This window comes from Mesoplodon mirus (assembly GCF_964341445.2).
Source record: "Mesoplodon mirus genome assembly, chromosome: 8".
In the NCBI taxonomy this organism is placed as follows: Eukaryota; Metazoa; Chordata; class Mammalia; order Artiodactyla; family Ziphiidae; genus Mesoplodon; species Mesoplodon mirus.
In genome coordinates this window covers 24832114-24847091 of record NC_138984.1, presented here as the reverse complement: position 1 = coordinate 24847091, position 14978 = coordinate 24832114, and the positions used below count along the sequence as shown (strand labels likewise).

The following is a 14978-nucleotide window of genomic DNA, read 5'->3' as shown; positions in this document are numbered from 1 at the left end:
AAAGTCTTTAAAGGTAGGTCATTTTACAGATTAAGATCTTAGTGACCTTATCACCTCACATCTCAATGGTTCTAAGTTGTAAACAGGATTTGGTTAAAGGGTTTTTCATAATCAATGGTACTATTTGTTAAGACATTTAAAAGTTACAGGAGAAACAAATTTTAATGCAACATTATAGCATGGTAGGAATGGAATGAGTTACCAGGCTATGAAACTCCTTAACTAGTAGGAGACTACAGTCTATATTCAGTCTCCATTGTCACAACTCTTTCAGACATGGATTCTCTAACACTAACAGATCCCTAATGTTTCCTTTAGACTTACCTATTTCTTCCTAATGGCCATACAGGGAGTCAACTTAAAGTAAGGAGGAAGACATTTGAATGAATCTGCCACCTTTATAGTTGACCAAGTAAGTCAGGGCGTTGCATTTGAACATTTAGGGTTTCTATCAGTTAAAATAGTTTAGCTGTAAATGACTTAAAAATATGAGATTTAATTTCTTACATATAGGAGGTCCAGAGATAGAGATATTCCAGGGTTGGTTCAGGGACTTGACATTTGTCATTGAGAATCCAAGTGTTTCCTGTCTTTTACTTTGCTTTTGGACTCATTGATGACTTCACCTGGAATCACAGGATGAACTGCCACAATTCCAGGTGTCACATGCCAATATGATGACATCTAGCCAAAAAAAAAGGGAGTGTTTCCCCTGTGTCTCTCTTTCCATTGATGAGAGAATCTTTTCCTTAAAGCCTGTCAGACTTCCCTTTTCAGTGACCAGAATTCTATCCCATTTTCATAGTTGAATGGGATGGGAAATGAAATGGTGATAACTAGTTTACACTAATTATGATTTTTCCCCCAGGGACGGGGGACAACTCAACCAAATTTTACTTGAAATACCCACTAGTCATTCCTACCCCCATGTCTTTGGTGTCAGGGGAAATTTGACTTAAATCCCCACTCATATCTTTCTTATGAACTCTTAACATTATGCAACTACTTAACCTCTCTGAATATCAGCTTTCTTTCTGACAGATATAGATGTATATATAGGATATATGTAACAATACAAATATGATGTATTTTAAAGGTCTCTATTGTCAGATATATAAGGATAATTTCTGTAGAAATACCGAGCACAGAGCCTGATACATGGTAGAAGCCAATGAATATCATTTTAATCCGTTTTCTTTAATCTGTAGGTCCTCCTCATTCCCCTCCTTCCTATAACCAAAGCCCAATAATGTTCCAAGGAGTATAGCCTAAATTTGATTCTCTCTCCAAAATGTTCAAGTCTAAAAAATCTTTTACTTGGTACTTTAATATTTCATTCTACATATTCCACTATGTCTTAAATATCAGGGTTAACAAATACTAGTTTATTTGAATAGTGGATCATGTACCCTGATTATCACACACACACACACATACATTCTTTATTAGTTGATAAATTCTGTAAATCAAATCAGCATATAAACCCTACCAATTATTTTAAGAAAGGGAGAAATAGAATAAGCAAGCCCCTAGTTGGATATAAAAAGTTCCTTGTGAAATGCGTCTCTACATTTTCAGTCTCAACCTTTGCCCACCCCTGAACATGTTTATGCTTTAATCACACTGAATTAATTGTTCACTGTACTTTCCATGGTAATTACCAGCTTCTTTAAATCTATTATTACACGTTCCTCTGTCTGGAACATCCTCTTCACCATTCTTCATTTGACTCATTCTTGTTCATCTTCATGACTCATTTCAGAAAACATCTCCCCCCCAAAAAAATCTTTCCGACTTCCAGGTTGGGCTAAACATGCTTCTTTTTCATTTCAGAGCACCTTTTGCTTACCATTTATCATAAAATACTGAAGGTAGCTATTTTTGCATCTGATTTCTTCACTAGATTCTTTGACATATTCCTGATATAATTCCTGGGACAGAATTAACCACTCAATAAATGTGCATTGAATAAAATTAAATAAATTTGTTTTGTAGATTCAGCACTCCGAAATGGAATATTAAAGATAAAGCTTCTTGGGTTGGAGCCCTGGTCCCAGAAGATTCCACATGCCGCGGAGCGACTAAGCCCGTGAGCCACAACTACTGAGCCCATGTGCCACAGCCAGTGAAGCCCACGCGCTTAGAGCCTGTGCTCTGCAGTAGGAGAAGCCACTGCAGTGAAAAGCCCGCGAACCGCAAAGAAGAGAGGCCTCTGCTCGCTGCAACTAGAGAAGGCCCACTCCTGGCAAAGAAGACCCAATGCAGCCAAAAATAAATAATAATAAATAAAATAAATATTAAAAAATCTTAAATAAAGTAGCCTTCTCTGTTAAAAAAAAAAGATAAAGCTTCTTATATAAATCAGTGTGATAATTTTTAAAAGAGCATTAAAAATTATCACCTAAAAAGATTTTTATATAAAAAATACAATAATGTTTCTCAAGTACTTACCATGAGCAAATGTCACACTAACTGCTTTATACATATTTTCCTACATAATCATCGAAACACCCTTGGGAAGAAGTATTTTAAGTATTTTTTCCCATTTGAAAGATGTGGATACTTTTTTTTTTTTTGCGGTACACGGGCCTCTCACTGTTGTGGCCTCTCACGTTGCGGAGTACAGGCTCCGGACGTGCAGGCTCAGCGGCCATGGCTCACGGGTCCAGCTGCTCCACGGCATGTGGGATCTTCCCGGACTAGGGCACGAACCCGTATCCCCTGCATTGGCAGACGGACTCTCAACCACTGCGCCACCAGGGAAGCCCAAGATGTGGATACTTTTTAAAAAAAATTTTATTGGAGTACGATTGCTTTACAATGTTGTGTTAGTTTCTGTTGTGCAGTGAAGCGAATCAGCTATATGAATACCTATATCCCCTCCCTCTTGTACCTCCCTCCCACCCCACACCCCATCCCACCCATCTTGGTCATCACAGAACACCGAGCTGAGCTTCCTGTGCTTTATAGCTTGTTCCCACTGATCTCACAGCTAGCAAGTCCCAAACCTGGAACTTGAACTCAGGTTTGTTGACCTAAAGCTCATGTTTTAGTTATTTTCCTCTAGAACAGAGACCATTCTCCATGTTACCTTATTGGTTACCCATTCTTAATTGAAAATGGTCTCAGAAAGCACCAAGACAATTAAACTTTATAGTAAAACAAACAAAAATAATAATAATCACTTCTACAGATATAAGACAACAGAACATTTTATTCCAACTAACTTCTCCCTTTATTTAAATTCATGATTGTTCACAGTCAACAGCAACTGTGTAGACTTAATGCACTAAAACTGTTAAAACATGCTTTGCTGCACTGTGATAAAACCTCCTAATTACTGACAACACATTTCCTTAAATAAAATGTCCAATTTTTAATGTTGTCTAATGGTACTGTCTCCTCCCTCTTAAAACAGAATTTTAATGACTACATTTGCTACAAAGAAAGTTAGACAGGTGCTCAAAAGCAATGATATCTACATTTATTAAATTTTCACTTTATTGTTTAAATACTACGCTTGCTTACATAATTTTCATCATTACTCAACTGCATTAGTTTTCATACACACCCATGAAACATTATATACCTACACCAAATCTAGTAATATGTGTTAAAAATCACTGCTGCATTTAGAAGTAACCTGAGGCACAAAAAAATAGGAAAAAAGCAACAACAAAAGTTGAGTCACCTAAATGTGTTACTGTAAATATTTCATGAATATTGGAAGATCAACAGTTTCCCATATAACTTTCCCAGGCTGCTGCCGAAGATGGTGGAGGGTCAGGTCCTGGTGCTCAATGGCCAAGGCCATCTCCTGGGCTGCCTGGCAGCCACCATGGCCAAGCAGGTGCTTCTGGGCAGAAAGGTGGTGGTTGTGCAGCTGTGAGGGCATCAGCATTTCTGGCAATTTCTACAGAAGCAAGTTGAAGTACCTGGCCTTCCTCTGCAAGCGGATGCGGCCCCTACCACTTCCGAGCCCCCAGCCGCATCTTCTGGTGGACAGGGCAAGGCATGTTTCCCCATAGGACCAAGCGAGGCCAGGCCGCTCGGGACTTCCTCGAGGTGTTTGATATGATCCCACCACCCTATGACAAGAAACAGTGGATGGTGGTTCCTGCCGCCCTCAAGGTTGTGCATCTGAAGCCTGTGTGGAAGTTTGCCTACCTAGGGCGGCTGCCTCGTGAGGTTGGCTGGAAGTACCAGGCAGTAACAGCTACTCTGGAGGAGAAGAGAAAGAAGGCCAAGATCCACTACCAGAAAAAGAAGGCCAAGATCCACTACCAGAAAAAGAAGCAGCTCCTGAGGTTACGGAAGCAGGCCAAAAAGAACATAGAGAAGAAAACTGACAAATTCACAGAGGTCCTCAAGACCCATGGATTCCTAGTCTGAGTGCAATAAAACTGTTTATTCTTTAAAAAAAAAAAAAAAAAAAAAACCTTCCAGTATAGGGGACAAAAACTGTGGAAATATTTTTTAAACGAGTATATAATATTTTATTTCAAGATATATTTAGTAAACATTCATTTATTTATATACTGGAAAATATAAAATGATAAAAAAGAAATAACTGCAACTTCAGAAGAAAATTTTAGCCTATACAAAGGAAAAGAAAATAAATGCTTTTGAATATATGTGTGACTAAGGCAAATAACTTCTGTCTCTGTGTCTTAAATTTATTTTCTGTAAAATAAAATACCTGGAAAAAATTATCATTTTAAGAATTCTACCTCCAGCCAACAATTCCAAATCTCATATATACTAGAAACAGAGCAAACATTAAAATGCATTTAACATGGTAATCTGCAACCTCAGTAGAGTGTGATGAATTTACATGTGTTTGTTTATTAAATCACCCAGAGCTTCTGAGTATCTGAAGTGTTGTTATTACTGATGTTCTTTTGTGGGTGGCAAGTATATTAAATCCTACAGCCCTGACTTTCTTACTGATTGAAATAAACCAATTGTGGAGCCAGGGCCAAATATCCTTGGTCTTTGTACATCGGGCTGTCTGTTCCCACTGCTGTGCAATGTCTGTTAGGTGTTGGACAAATGAATGGCTAGGCAGAATGTACAAATAAGTACAACGGACTGAATCCCATTGAAGTATGTTTGCATGATTTCCATAAATTTCAATGTGACATAAGTCTAAACAGAGGCTTTAATTTCAGGCCCACAATCACAAATTTTTCTATATTCTCTGTGTAACATCTGTTGAAAATCTTAGAATAACTGGGAATCACAGTTAAAAATCTAAATTACCAAATCATTTACATTTTTTAAATTGAGAATGAATTTAAAGCTCTTAGTTTTAGTTTGTTCTATAACATATGATTTATATTTTTCTTTATTAAACATTTCAATGTTCACTTTTTTTTTTTTTTAAGAAAGAGTAGAGTACAATGTGAAGAAAATGATATTCTCAGGTCTTGAATTAGAAAAGCTTAAACACATATTGCCATTCTGGTCCAAAAACTGTATTTGTTCTCAATGCATCATTATGTTCAATTAATAAATTTTTTTCAGTATAATATTTTGCGAATTGATGAAAACTTAACAGAAAAATATGTAGAATTCAGGGAGATGGCAACACACTCTTTATGATGTATCCACTACACCATTATTATCAACGACTATCTGAATGTTTAGAGTACAAGGTGTTTACCTGCAGTGTGTTGAGTGGTAAATTCAACATAGTAGATACAGTCAGTGTAAACTTCCTCTTATTAGCATGAGAGTGACTACGATCCAAGGTCGGTTCTGTCCTTCCATTCGCTTTTTTCTTCTCTCTCCAGCCATGGAAATAGAGCTCAGTTATTTCTGCATGGATGCAAAGTGAATGAGGCTGTCATTTCTCCTTGCAGTGCTATTTATTACAGGTCACTGACATAATACAGCTATTTTTTTAATTAAAAAAAGTTATATAGCATTATCTCACTTACTCGGGTATTTGAGAGGAATGTGCAGAGTGTTATTTATTTATACAGAAATCTGCCAACCGAGAGACATCATCTTGCTTTGAGGGGCCTCCTGCTGGCAAACTGAGCAGCCCTGTTATTATAAGAATTAAAACGCTGCACACTGTATGGAAGAAAACATAACACAATCCTATAGTGTGAAGCTGTCTGGATTTTCAACCTGTAAAAATACATTATTCCAATAAGGACAAAACTTAGAAAACTTCAAAGTGTATCACAAATTGGGATTATCTATGTAGTTTCATTGTTCTCAGCTATGAGATACATACATTATACATATTTAATGCATAGTTATTATGCATAATATGACAACATCAGACCTACTTTGATCATAAACCAGGCTAATGCACTAATAAATTGATAAGGAATTGACTTTCTAGATAAGCACAACTCAGTTTGCAGTCTGAGAGACAGTGTCTATGTCTACAAAAATAATCTTAGAAAACAGAATTCTAGTCATTGTCTCTGATCTCAACTACAGATATGACAGCAATTAGTTCTTCCTGAATAATGCCCTCACTGAAAATTACCTTTAAAACTGAATGTTACTTCTCACTTACACATTACATAATTTCATCTCAGAATTTCCCAAAACCCACCTAAGAGTCCTGGGAAATAACTGAACGTTTAATAGCATCAGGGCTAATAAATATACTTCAACATTTTCATACTTGTAAAAACTACAGAGCGTAACACAATGCATTAAGAGAATTGCAGTGATGCATGGAACCAATGAGAATCAAAATATTTGTGTAAAAATAAATATTTGGGGCGCTACAAGTCTCCAGTAGGTACAATTTTGATCCTTGTCATGAAGGACAACTTTGGAAATTCACTTACATTTCATTATCTCTAAAAAGTTGAGTGAATAGAGAGCTCAAGTTGTTACATGAACTAGTTCATAGTTGAAATACTATATAGGAATAGGAGGGAGAACTGGCAAAAAGGAATTAACTACTGTGCTGAGGTAATATCTGCTAGCCTAGCCTCTAACTCCTGCTGGAGAAACAGTGATCACGGGAGGGGGTGGGGGGGAATATAAGGTCTTAGGACACGAATAGTTGCATGTCAAGCCCTAATCCTAGAGAAGATTTCTTTCACAAGTACTGAGACTATTCCAAATAGGGATCACAGTCAAAAGGGACAGCTGTTTATGACCTCCTCTGAAAATAGTTATTTGGGACTACCACTGCTGCCTTTCTTGCATGTTCCCAAAATCATGTGCACTGATGCTCCTAATCAAGATTTCTAGTGGAGAGGAATGAAAAACCTATAAAACCAGTTTTCCTAAATTTTAGTTCTCAAAGTGCAAATAAATCCAGAGAAGCTTGCTATCCTTCATCTTAGCAATATAATGTAGTATAGATCATTCATCCCTGAATGATTTTTAAAAGTACAATAAATGCTACTCATATTTTAACATTTTATTACTATTAGAAACATAAGAAATATGATTTCAACTATGAGTTACAAGGAGTTTTATGTCATATAGGTATACCAAAATTTAATCAAACAATGTATACAACTGTCCAACTGTCTTCTTGGAAAAACTGCAAAACATCATGTTCTTTTTCAGGAATGTATTGATGGTGACAGTAGCTTTTGTGATATTAAAGCTACTGCATGAGATGATAAAGGGTAAACAAAATGGCTATTGGAAACTGGCCTCACTGAATCTGAGGAAAATAATTCATTTTAAAAATCAATAATTTTCTGCTGTTAAGCTGTATTCATTTCAGGCAGATATGTCCACAGACAATCCATTTTAGTATATTTGCAAAAGCTAAATAAAGGAACAAAATGATTTCAAATAAAACAAAATAAAAGTTAAAAATCCAAAGTGCTATACCCAGGTAAAGACTATACATTAAATGAGCACTGAAGGAAATGAGTGAAACAATTAGAATCATAGCAAACTCTTCCTAATGTACAAGTGGAAAAGAGGAAAACTGCTTCTATATTTGGTGATAGGGGTCGGGGCAGGGGGTTAATTCATAAACACATGGAACCCTAACAAATCCTATAGTATTTAAACATGATAATGATATATTTTAAATAAGAAAGGCAAAATTAGTAATAAAACTGATAGAAACTGACTGCCCTTTCTAATGGGAAAGGCTCTGTAGACTGGTTTTTAAGTAGGATATTGACTGGCAGTGAAAGATTAAGACTGCTGTGTAAGAGAACGAGTTGGTTCCTGATTCATGGATGCAGTTAGAACCACTCAGGGGTGGAGGACAGCAGGGTCTAAAACAAAAGCCCGCATGGAGTGAGATAAAGGAAGGAGAGACTGGCTGATGTTATGTGGTGGTCATTTCGTCTCTAGCATTTTCATTTACCCGTTCGATATCCCTGCTTCTCTCATAAACTCAGCATATTGTCTTTCTTTAAACTCAGACCTTGAAAGTTAATTACTCTCATTTCCATTACCTCACCACTGAATAGGACTAATCCAAATTACACCACCAAATACCTGGTTAAAGGTTACCATAGCAACAACAATTGTCATTTACAGAATATATTCATGAAGTTTAATCTGCTCATGGTATCTTCATTTAAAATATATCAGGGCATCTTAATTGGATAAATATCCTTTAAAAATTTCTTTGATTCAAATATGCAGATAACACTTTTTTTCTCTAAATTTGTGATCAACCATAGGTTAAAGAGAATGTCATATTAATGATAATAACAAAACTGATGGAGGATAATCAGTGGTATTGACTTAGATTATAGTTTCATACTCCAGTTTCAGTCTGCATTTAAGAAAAAATTACAGTTGTATCTACATGAAATCTCAATCCCAAATTCAACACCTGCATCTAATAATCATATAAAATTTAAGAAGATTCTGGCATGTGACAATTATTTTGTGTTACTATCTTCACATCTGAATTTTTAGTAATTTAACTGCTACATTAAAAGGTCTTAATTGCAAGAGTATAACTCATAGTGTGTCCCAGAAAGTCTGATAGAACTTAATCACACATCCCCACTGTCTATATTATTCTGAAGCACCACCTGTCAGCTGAGCAACATAATGGCATGAGACAGAGCTTGTGAACCAAATTTCTATCTGTCTCTCAGTCTAAAGACAATAGCCTAAATAAATATATATATTTTTTTATTTCTTATGCTGCAATTCACAGCATCTTTGAAAGTTTCCAGACTGGTAACTAAGAGAAATAACTATTTTCTTGATCTAACTCACTGGCAGTAGGGAGGCTGGGGTTGTTGCCAGAAAGGAAGCAGTCAACTTTAGAGGAGCAAAAACTGCCCTTCCCATTAGTAATACTGTTTTGCAGTGTTCCAATGTTAATCAGCGAGTGAGCACAACTGACAGAGCCCTGTGAATTAAAAACTTTATGATGATATGCATAGCCTTTGATTCCTTAAATATCAAAATAAATGTATAAAAACCATGATAGAGGGAAATAATTTAATAATCACAACAATTTACAGACTGTCTTCTATGTGGAAAAATCTGTTTAGTATTCGTAGATAGATGTGAAGATTCTGCTCCAGCGTGCAGAAATTTTTCCAAAAAAACATTCAGTCATACATTACATTAGTTGTGCCCTATCTTGAAAAGTTTAAATGAAATGTAACATAAAAAGTTATCTCGGGCCTCCCTGGTGGCGCAGTGGTTAAGAGTCTGCCTGCCGATGCAGGGGATACGGGTTCGTGCCCCGGTCTGGGAGGATCCCATATGCCGCAGAGCGGCTGGGCCCGTGAGCCATGGCCGCTGGGCCTGCGCATCCGGAGCCTGTGCTCCGCAACGGGGGAGGCCACAACAGTGAGAGGCCCGCATACCGCCAAAAGAAAAAAAAAAAAAAAAAAAAAAGTTATCTCATGAATTTGATTCAAAACCATTTTCTCTTGAAGGTGCTTTAAAAAACAATAAGGATGAAAGGACAGAGGACTTGAGTTTGTCAGGTAAACATAAATCTTTGGAACAAAACTGTCTCCTTAAGCTTTTTTTAATACCAAAACTGTAAAAAAAAAGAATATAAAGGAAAAATTATTTCAGAAAACTGCCCCTCACAGGGAGCCAAATTCTTTCCCAAATAGTCTACTTACAGTACTCATGCCTATCCATATACACAATGATTCTGCAAATCAATACTGCATCACCTGATTATAAACATAGGACATAGAACTGCTGTTCAAATTATGAGAAAGGGGAAGTCCATGGTCTGCTTATATTTAACATTTTGTAACTATAACTCTATGATGTTTCTTCTTTTGCTTTTAACTGCCTTAGCTATCATAGTAATACTATAGTGTACATAATGTAATTAACTACTGAGCATCTATGTGATAGATACTGTTTTATATGTACTACCTCATTTAATCCTCATAAATATGAGGTTGATCTTAATATTAGATGCCCTTTTTAGATGAGAAAATTGAAGCTTAAAAAGATTAAGAAATTAACCCATCTTCACATGGTTAGTATGCAAACCTGGGCTATTTAATTCTTAAGTCCCTCTATTTAACCTCTACTTCAACTATTTGTTTGCAATATTTCACTTGATATTATCGATTTTAAAAAGTGACTAAACTGGTTACTCTATTTGAAGTGTTATAAATGTACTAAAATTATAATGTGACAATAGAAAAGTAGCATATATTGTTAATATACTTGATCGTGTTTCCAAGTTTCGCATATTCACAAATATACCTGGTTATTAACAATTATTATGTGTATCAAATAAAATAATTGTTAATGGCCTAAAATAGGTAACAAATGAATCTATATTGTCAATATCCTTCTTAGAGATTTTAGTTTATTTTCTTATATAAAATATTGCAATTTGGACCATGGAAAATTGATAGTTAGGAGTTTAGGCATTGCTGATTGGCCACCCGCACAGATGTTTCCCATTTGGTAAATTATAAAATCTCTCTAAATTTCTGTCTCCTTGACTGTAAAATGAGGACAGTAGTGGGCATGTTGTGTCGATTAGTTGAGATATTGTATGAGAAGTGCTTTAGTACACTTCCTGACACAGTAGTCCTTTAGTAACTGTTAGATATTATGACTTGTTGGCTTTTTATCAATGAAGAATTAGTTGTGTTGTATAGAAATTTATACCAATTAAGATTTTAAAAGCACACTACAGGGCTTCCCTGGTGGCACAGTTGTTGAGAGTCCGCCTGCCGATGCAGGGGACACGGGTTCGTGCCCCAGTCCGGGAAGATCCCACATGCTGTGGAGCGGCTGGGCCCACAAGCCATGGCCACTGAGCCTGTGCGTCCGGAGCCTGTGCTCCTCAAAGGGAGAGGCCATAACAGTGAGAGGCCCGTGTACCACAAAAAAAAAAAAAAAAAGCACACTACATAGTGAAAAGAGGAAAGTAAAATGTTGGACTGCTTGAGTCAGAGATACTGGGTAGATCCATGTAGAGATACCCAGCAGGCAGTAGCGACAGGAAGGAGGGGAGCTCTGGAGAGAGATAAGAGCTCAGAATAACTTACACAGCGTTGAGATGGGGAAGGGATCCAGAAACTGAGACAAAAATGTAATGAAGAGGACCAAGGCCAGAGAGAGGCTTGAGAAAGACTTGTTGAGTGGGTTATCTTCATTCACTGCCTCTTTAAAGATGGATAACCAAAATCTTAAGTCTGAAGTATACCCAATAGTAGCCAAGTAGATTGTTAGAATATTATCTCTGTTGAGAACTGACTCTGTGATCTTGGCCAGTTACGTCATTTTGAGCCTCAGTTTCCTTATCTTTAAAATGGAGTTAATACTGCCTACCATGCAGATTTTAGGGAACACTGGAACTAATGGGTAAAAGTACCAGCACAGTCACAGTGCTTGTTGCAGAGGAAGCATTAAAATGGATATAGGGGCTTCCCTGGTGGTGCAGTGGTTGAGAGTCTGCCTGCCGATGCAGGGGACACGGGTTCGTGCCCCGGTCCGGGAGGATCCCACATGCCACGGAGCGGCTGGGCCTGTGAGCCATGGCTGCTGAGCCTGCGCGTCCGGAGCCTGTGCTCTGCAACAGGAGAGGCCACAACAGTGAGAGGTCTGCATACCGCAAAATAAATAAATAAATAAATAAAATAAAAATAAAAATAAAATGGATATAGACTGAGACAGGAGAGGTGGTAAATCAGAAAGACTTAAGGCAGAAGGCAGTATATAACAGGAATGCAGTTTTCATACCAGGAGAACCTAAAAGAAGGTTAAAAGAATGGCAACAAAAGAAAAAAGCAAAACATTTCATTTAGTGTAGATCTTACAGTATAGATCCAAAATAGGTAGTAAAAGAGATGGAAATGTCAAAGGCCTTGAAGAAAAATATTTCCTAAGCAGACTGAGAAAGGTTTACTTTATTTGTAACCAATGGAAGCATGTATATGTGCCTTCATCTTTTTATTTTTTTGATTTTTCAGTCCCTTTAGAAAAGTGCTTCTCTTTTGCTCTGAGTTCTTAACACTTTACCCTCCACTCAGAACTAGAGGCCTATTTTTCTAACTTCCTGCCCTGCCTATGTCCTCACCTTCTTATATATGTTTCTCCCTCTGGTTAAGTTAAACCCAGTCTTATAAATACCTGCTGGCATAAACCCAGAAACACAATGAAACATTTGTATACTTTTATTCTGTATCATGTGGTTTTTACGATTGAGAATGATTTATTTGTGATAGTACATTACATTAGAGGTATGACGGTCTAATGTAAAGACTACTGAGAAAAAATAAGAGCAAAATATTTTATATTTAAGGAAACCAAACTTTAAAATATCCTTCACATATCCACAAGTCTATTAAGGACAGGTAGATGGTGTAAAGCATTTGGGTGGGAATCCTAGTCACAGAGACAAGAGTGTGGCTTTCACTGCCTCTATTTTTCAGAGACCAGGAAAGGATATTTGGGCATGATGTGCTTGTGACAGACCCTCAGGGTGTGAAGGGCCCTCAGTGGCCACGGAACCCAATCCCCGCTCCCAACATCACTGACCAGTTGTTCTTCAGCTGCCTCATTCATTATTTATCATCACAGAAGAGGTTAGATAAGACTTTACCACCCCACACACATGAAGGAACTCACCATCTCCCAGGACAGACCATTCCAGCTTTGGGACGCTCTAACTGTGAGAAACTCCTTGATGGTGTTCAACCGAAATCTGACACCTTACAATTTCAAACAGCTGCTAATGTTTCTGTTCTCCAAGGCTACACAGAACAGTGCTAATCCCTCTTATGTGTAACAGCCCTCCAACTCTTGAAGATAGTTATCATGTCCCCTTCCCCAGCCTCCTCTTTTCCATGCCTGGCATCTCCTTCTTTCTTTAATCATTCTTCAAATGAAATGGAACTCCATTATTTTGTTGTAAATATAGTTTTCTTTGCAAAATAATAAATCACATGTCCAAATGAAGTTACGAAGAGTATTATAATTAAGCTGATATTCACAACTTCTTTCACAATATTACAGTTTAATCATGTAAAAGAAATTTTAATTGAATGTTTTCTTATCCACCACAAATGAAAAGAGTATATGCAGTGCCCTCAAGGGACAGACTCATATCTTATGTGACAATACACACTCGTGGAGCAGCTGACACCTTGCCAGATAAGCTGTTCATTCTGATTAATAATATAAGCATGTAATATGTTTGTTCCCACATAGTTATGGCACTCGCAAATTCAAATTGTTGTGATTCTTCAGCAGCCCTATTTAAAGACACACATCACACATCAGCACCTGCCTCACTCTCAGGAAAATTCACAGCATCTGTTTTATTTGAGTCCTTTGGCCTGCCTCATTCACATGATTTGCGTCTAGGTTAATTCAATTGTGAACCAGTGACATCCTGTCTATTGTTTTTAAGCCACTTCTTTCCAAGCTTCAAGTCAAATCATTAGTACCTAAGCTGAGATATACAACTTAGAATAATGCCTCCTTCATACCTGCTAATACTTAATGGTGGCAAAGTTAGTATGATACTGTTCACATTCCTATTATTTTAAAATACTTATGGCAAAATTTTTATTACGTGTAAGAGTAACATTCGTAGTATTTAGTGACTATCCCAGCAAAAACACATAAGAATGGATCACAGTATATGCCAAAGCAGAGATCTGAAGGTCCCTGATTGTGTCAGATATTAATTCTTTAGTTGTTTGATCTGGGAAAGTCTGAGGGAGAGGTGCCAGGGGAGGGCTCTGGGAAAGCCAATCGGTAGGAATATATTTTAATACTTTATCAAACAATAAAAGCATAAGGAACATAGCACTTGGATACTAGTCCTGGCAATGGAATATACTTTGTTGCTCATACCCTTACACAAAGGTTTCTAGGATTTTGAAAAAGCCAAACAAAAGTCTCAACATTCTTACTAGAAATAAAAAAGACATAAAAGTTATTTTTTCATATATTTGAGTAGGAAGCATTGAAAAGCATTTGATCTTGACCTGCTATGAAATCAAAGACGTCTTTAGCTTAAAACCTTCGTGTGCTATATCAGCATATATACAATTACTACAGACTTTAATCAAGAGAGAAGCTGTCTGAAAAAATTAACCTTGAAATAACCACTGAAAATATGATGAGATGAACAATTCATGAATATGAGAATTATTCTCTATAGTGAGCTTGATTATGGAGAATGCAGTCTTGAGCCATGACAAAGCTCTAGCAGGTATATAAATAATACTATAACTTTTAGATATCTTTACAATACCTATGATAGAAAAGACTTTGGGGATGTTTTTTGAGATATTCCCAAACATGGATATTACTGTCCAAATTCCTGGCTTTTTCTAGGATCATATTTCCATCAAGTGTTACATGTTTTATGACATTTTTTCAGACAAGTTAGTCTCACTTAGGAATTCATGAAAATTTATTCTTTTGGTTGATGACACTTTTTTACAAAGACCAAGATTTGGGTTTTTTGTGTGTTTTGTTTTATAGCCACTTTCTGATAATTATAGTGGATCTCCTCCTGCTGCCTTATCCAGCAGATGAATGACTAGTTCCAG

General features: G+C 36.8%; 1 protein-coding gene and 1 pseudogene across 3 annotated transcripts in view; one reads left to right on the top strand and one right to left on the bottom strand.

Moving 5' to 3' along the window:
- Positions 1-14978, bottom strand: part of ERBB4 (erb-b2 receptor tyrosine kinase 4) — a gene marked incomplete at both ends in the record, with an annotated part of 1148799 nt that overhangs the window by 1121448 nt on the left and 12373 nt on the right. The gene's annotated exons all lie outside the window — the stretch shown is intronic.
- LOC309809952 (large ribosomal subunit protein uL13-like) lies at positions 3773-4649 on the top strand (annotated as a pseudogene). Its single transcript has one exon. The product of its transcript is annotated as a large ribosomal subunit protein uL13-like (transcript).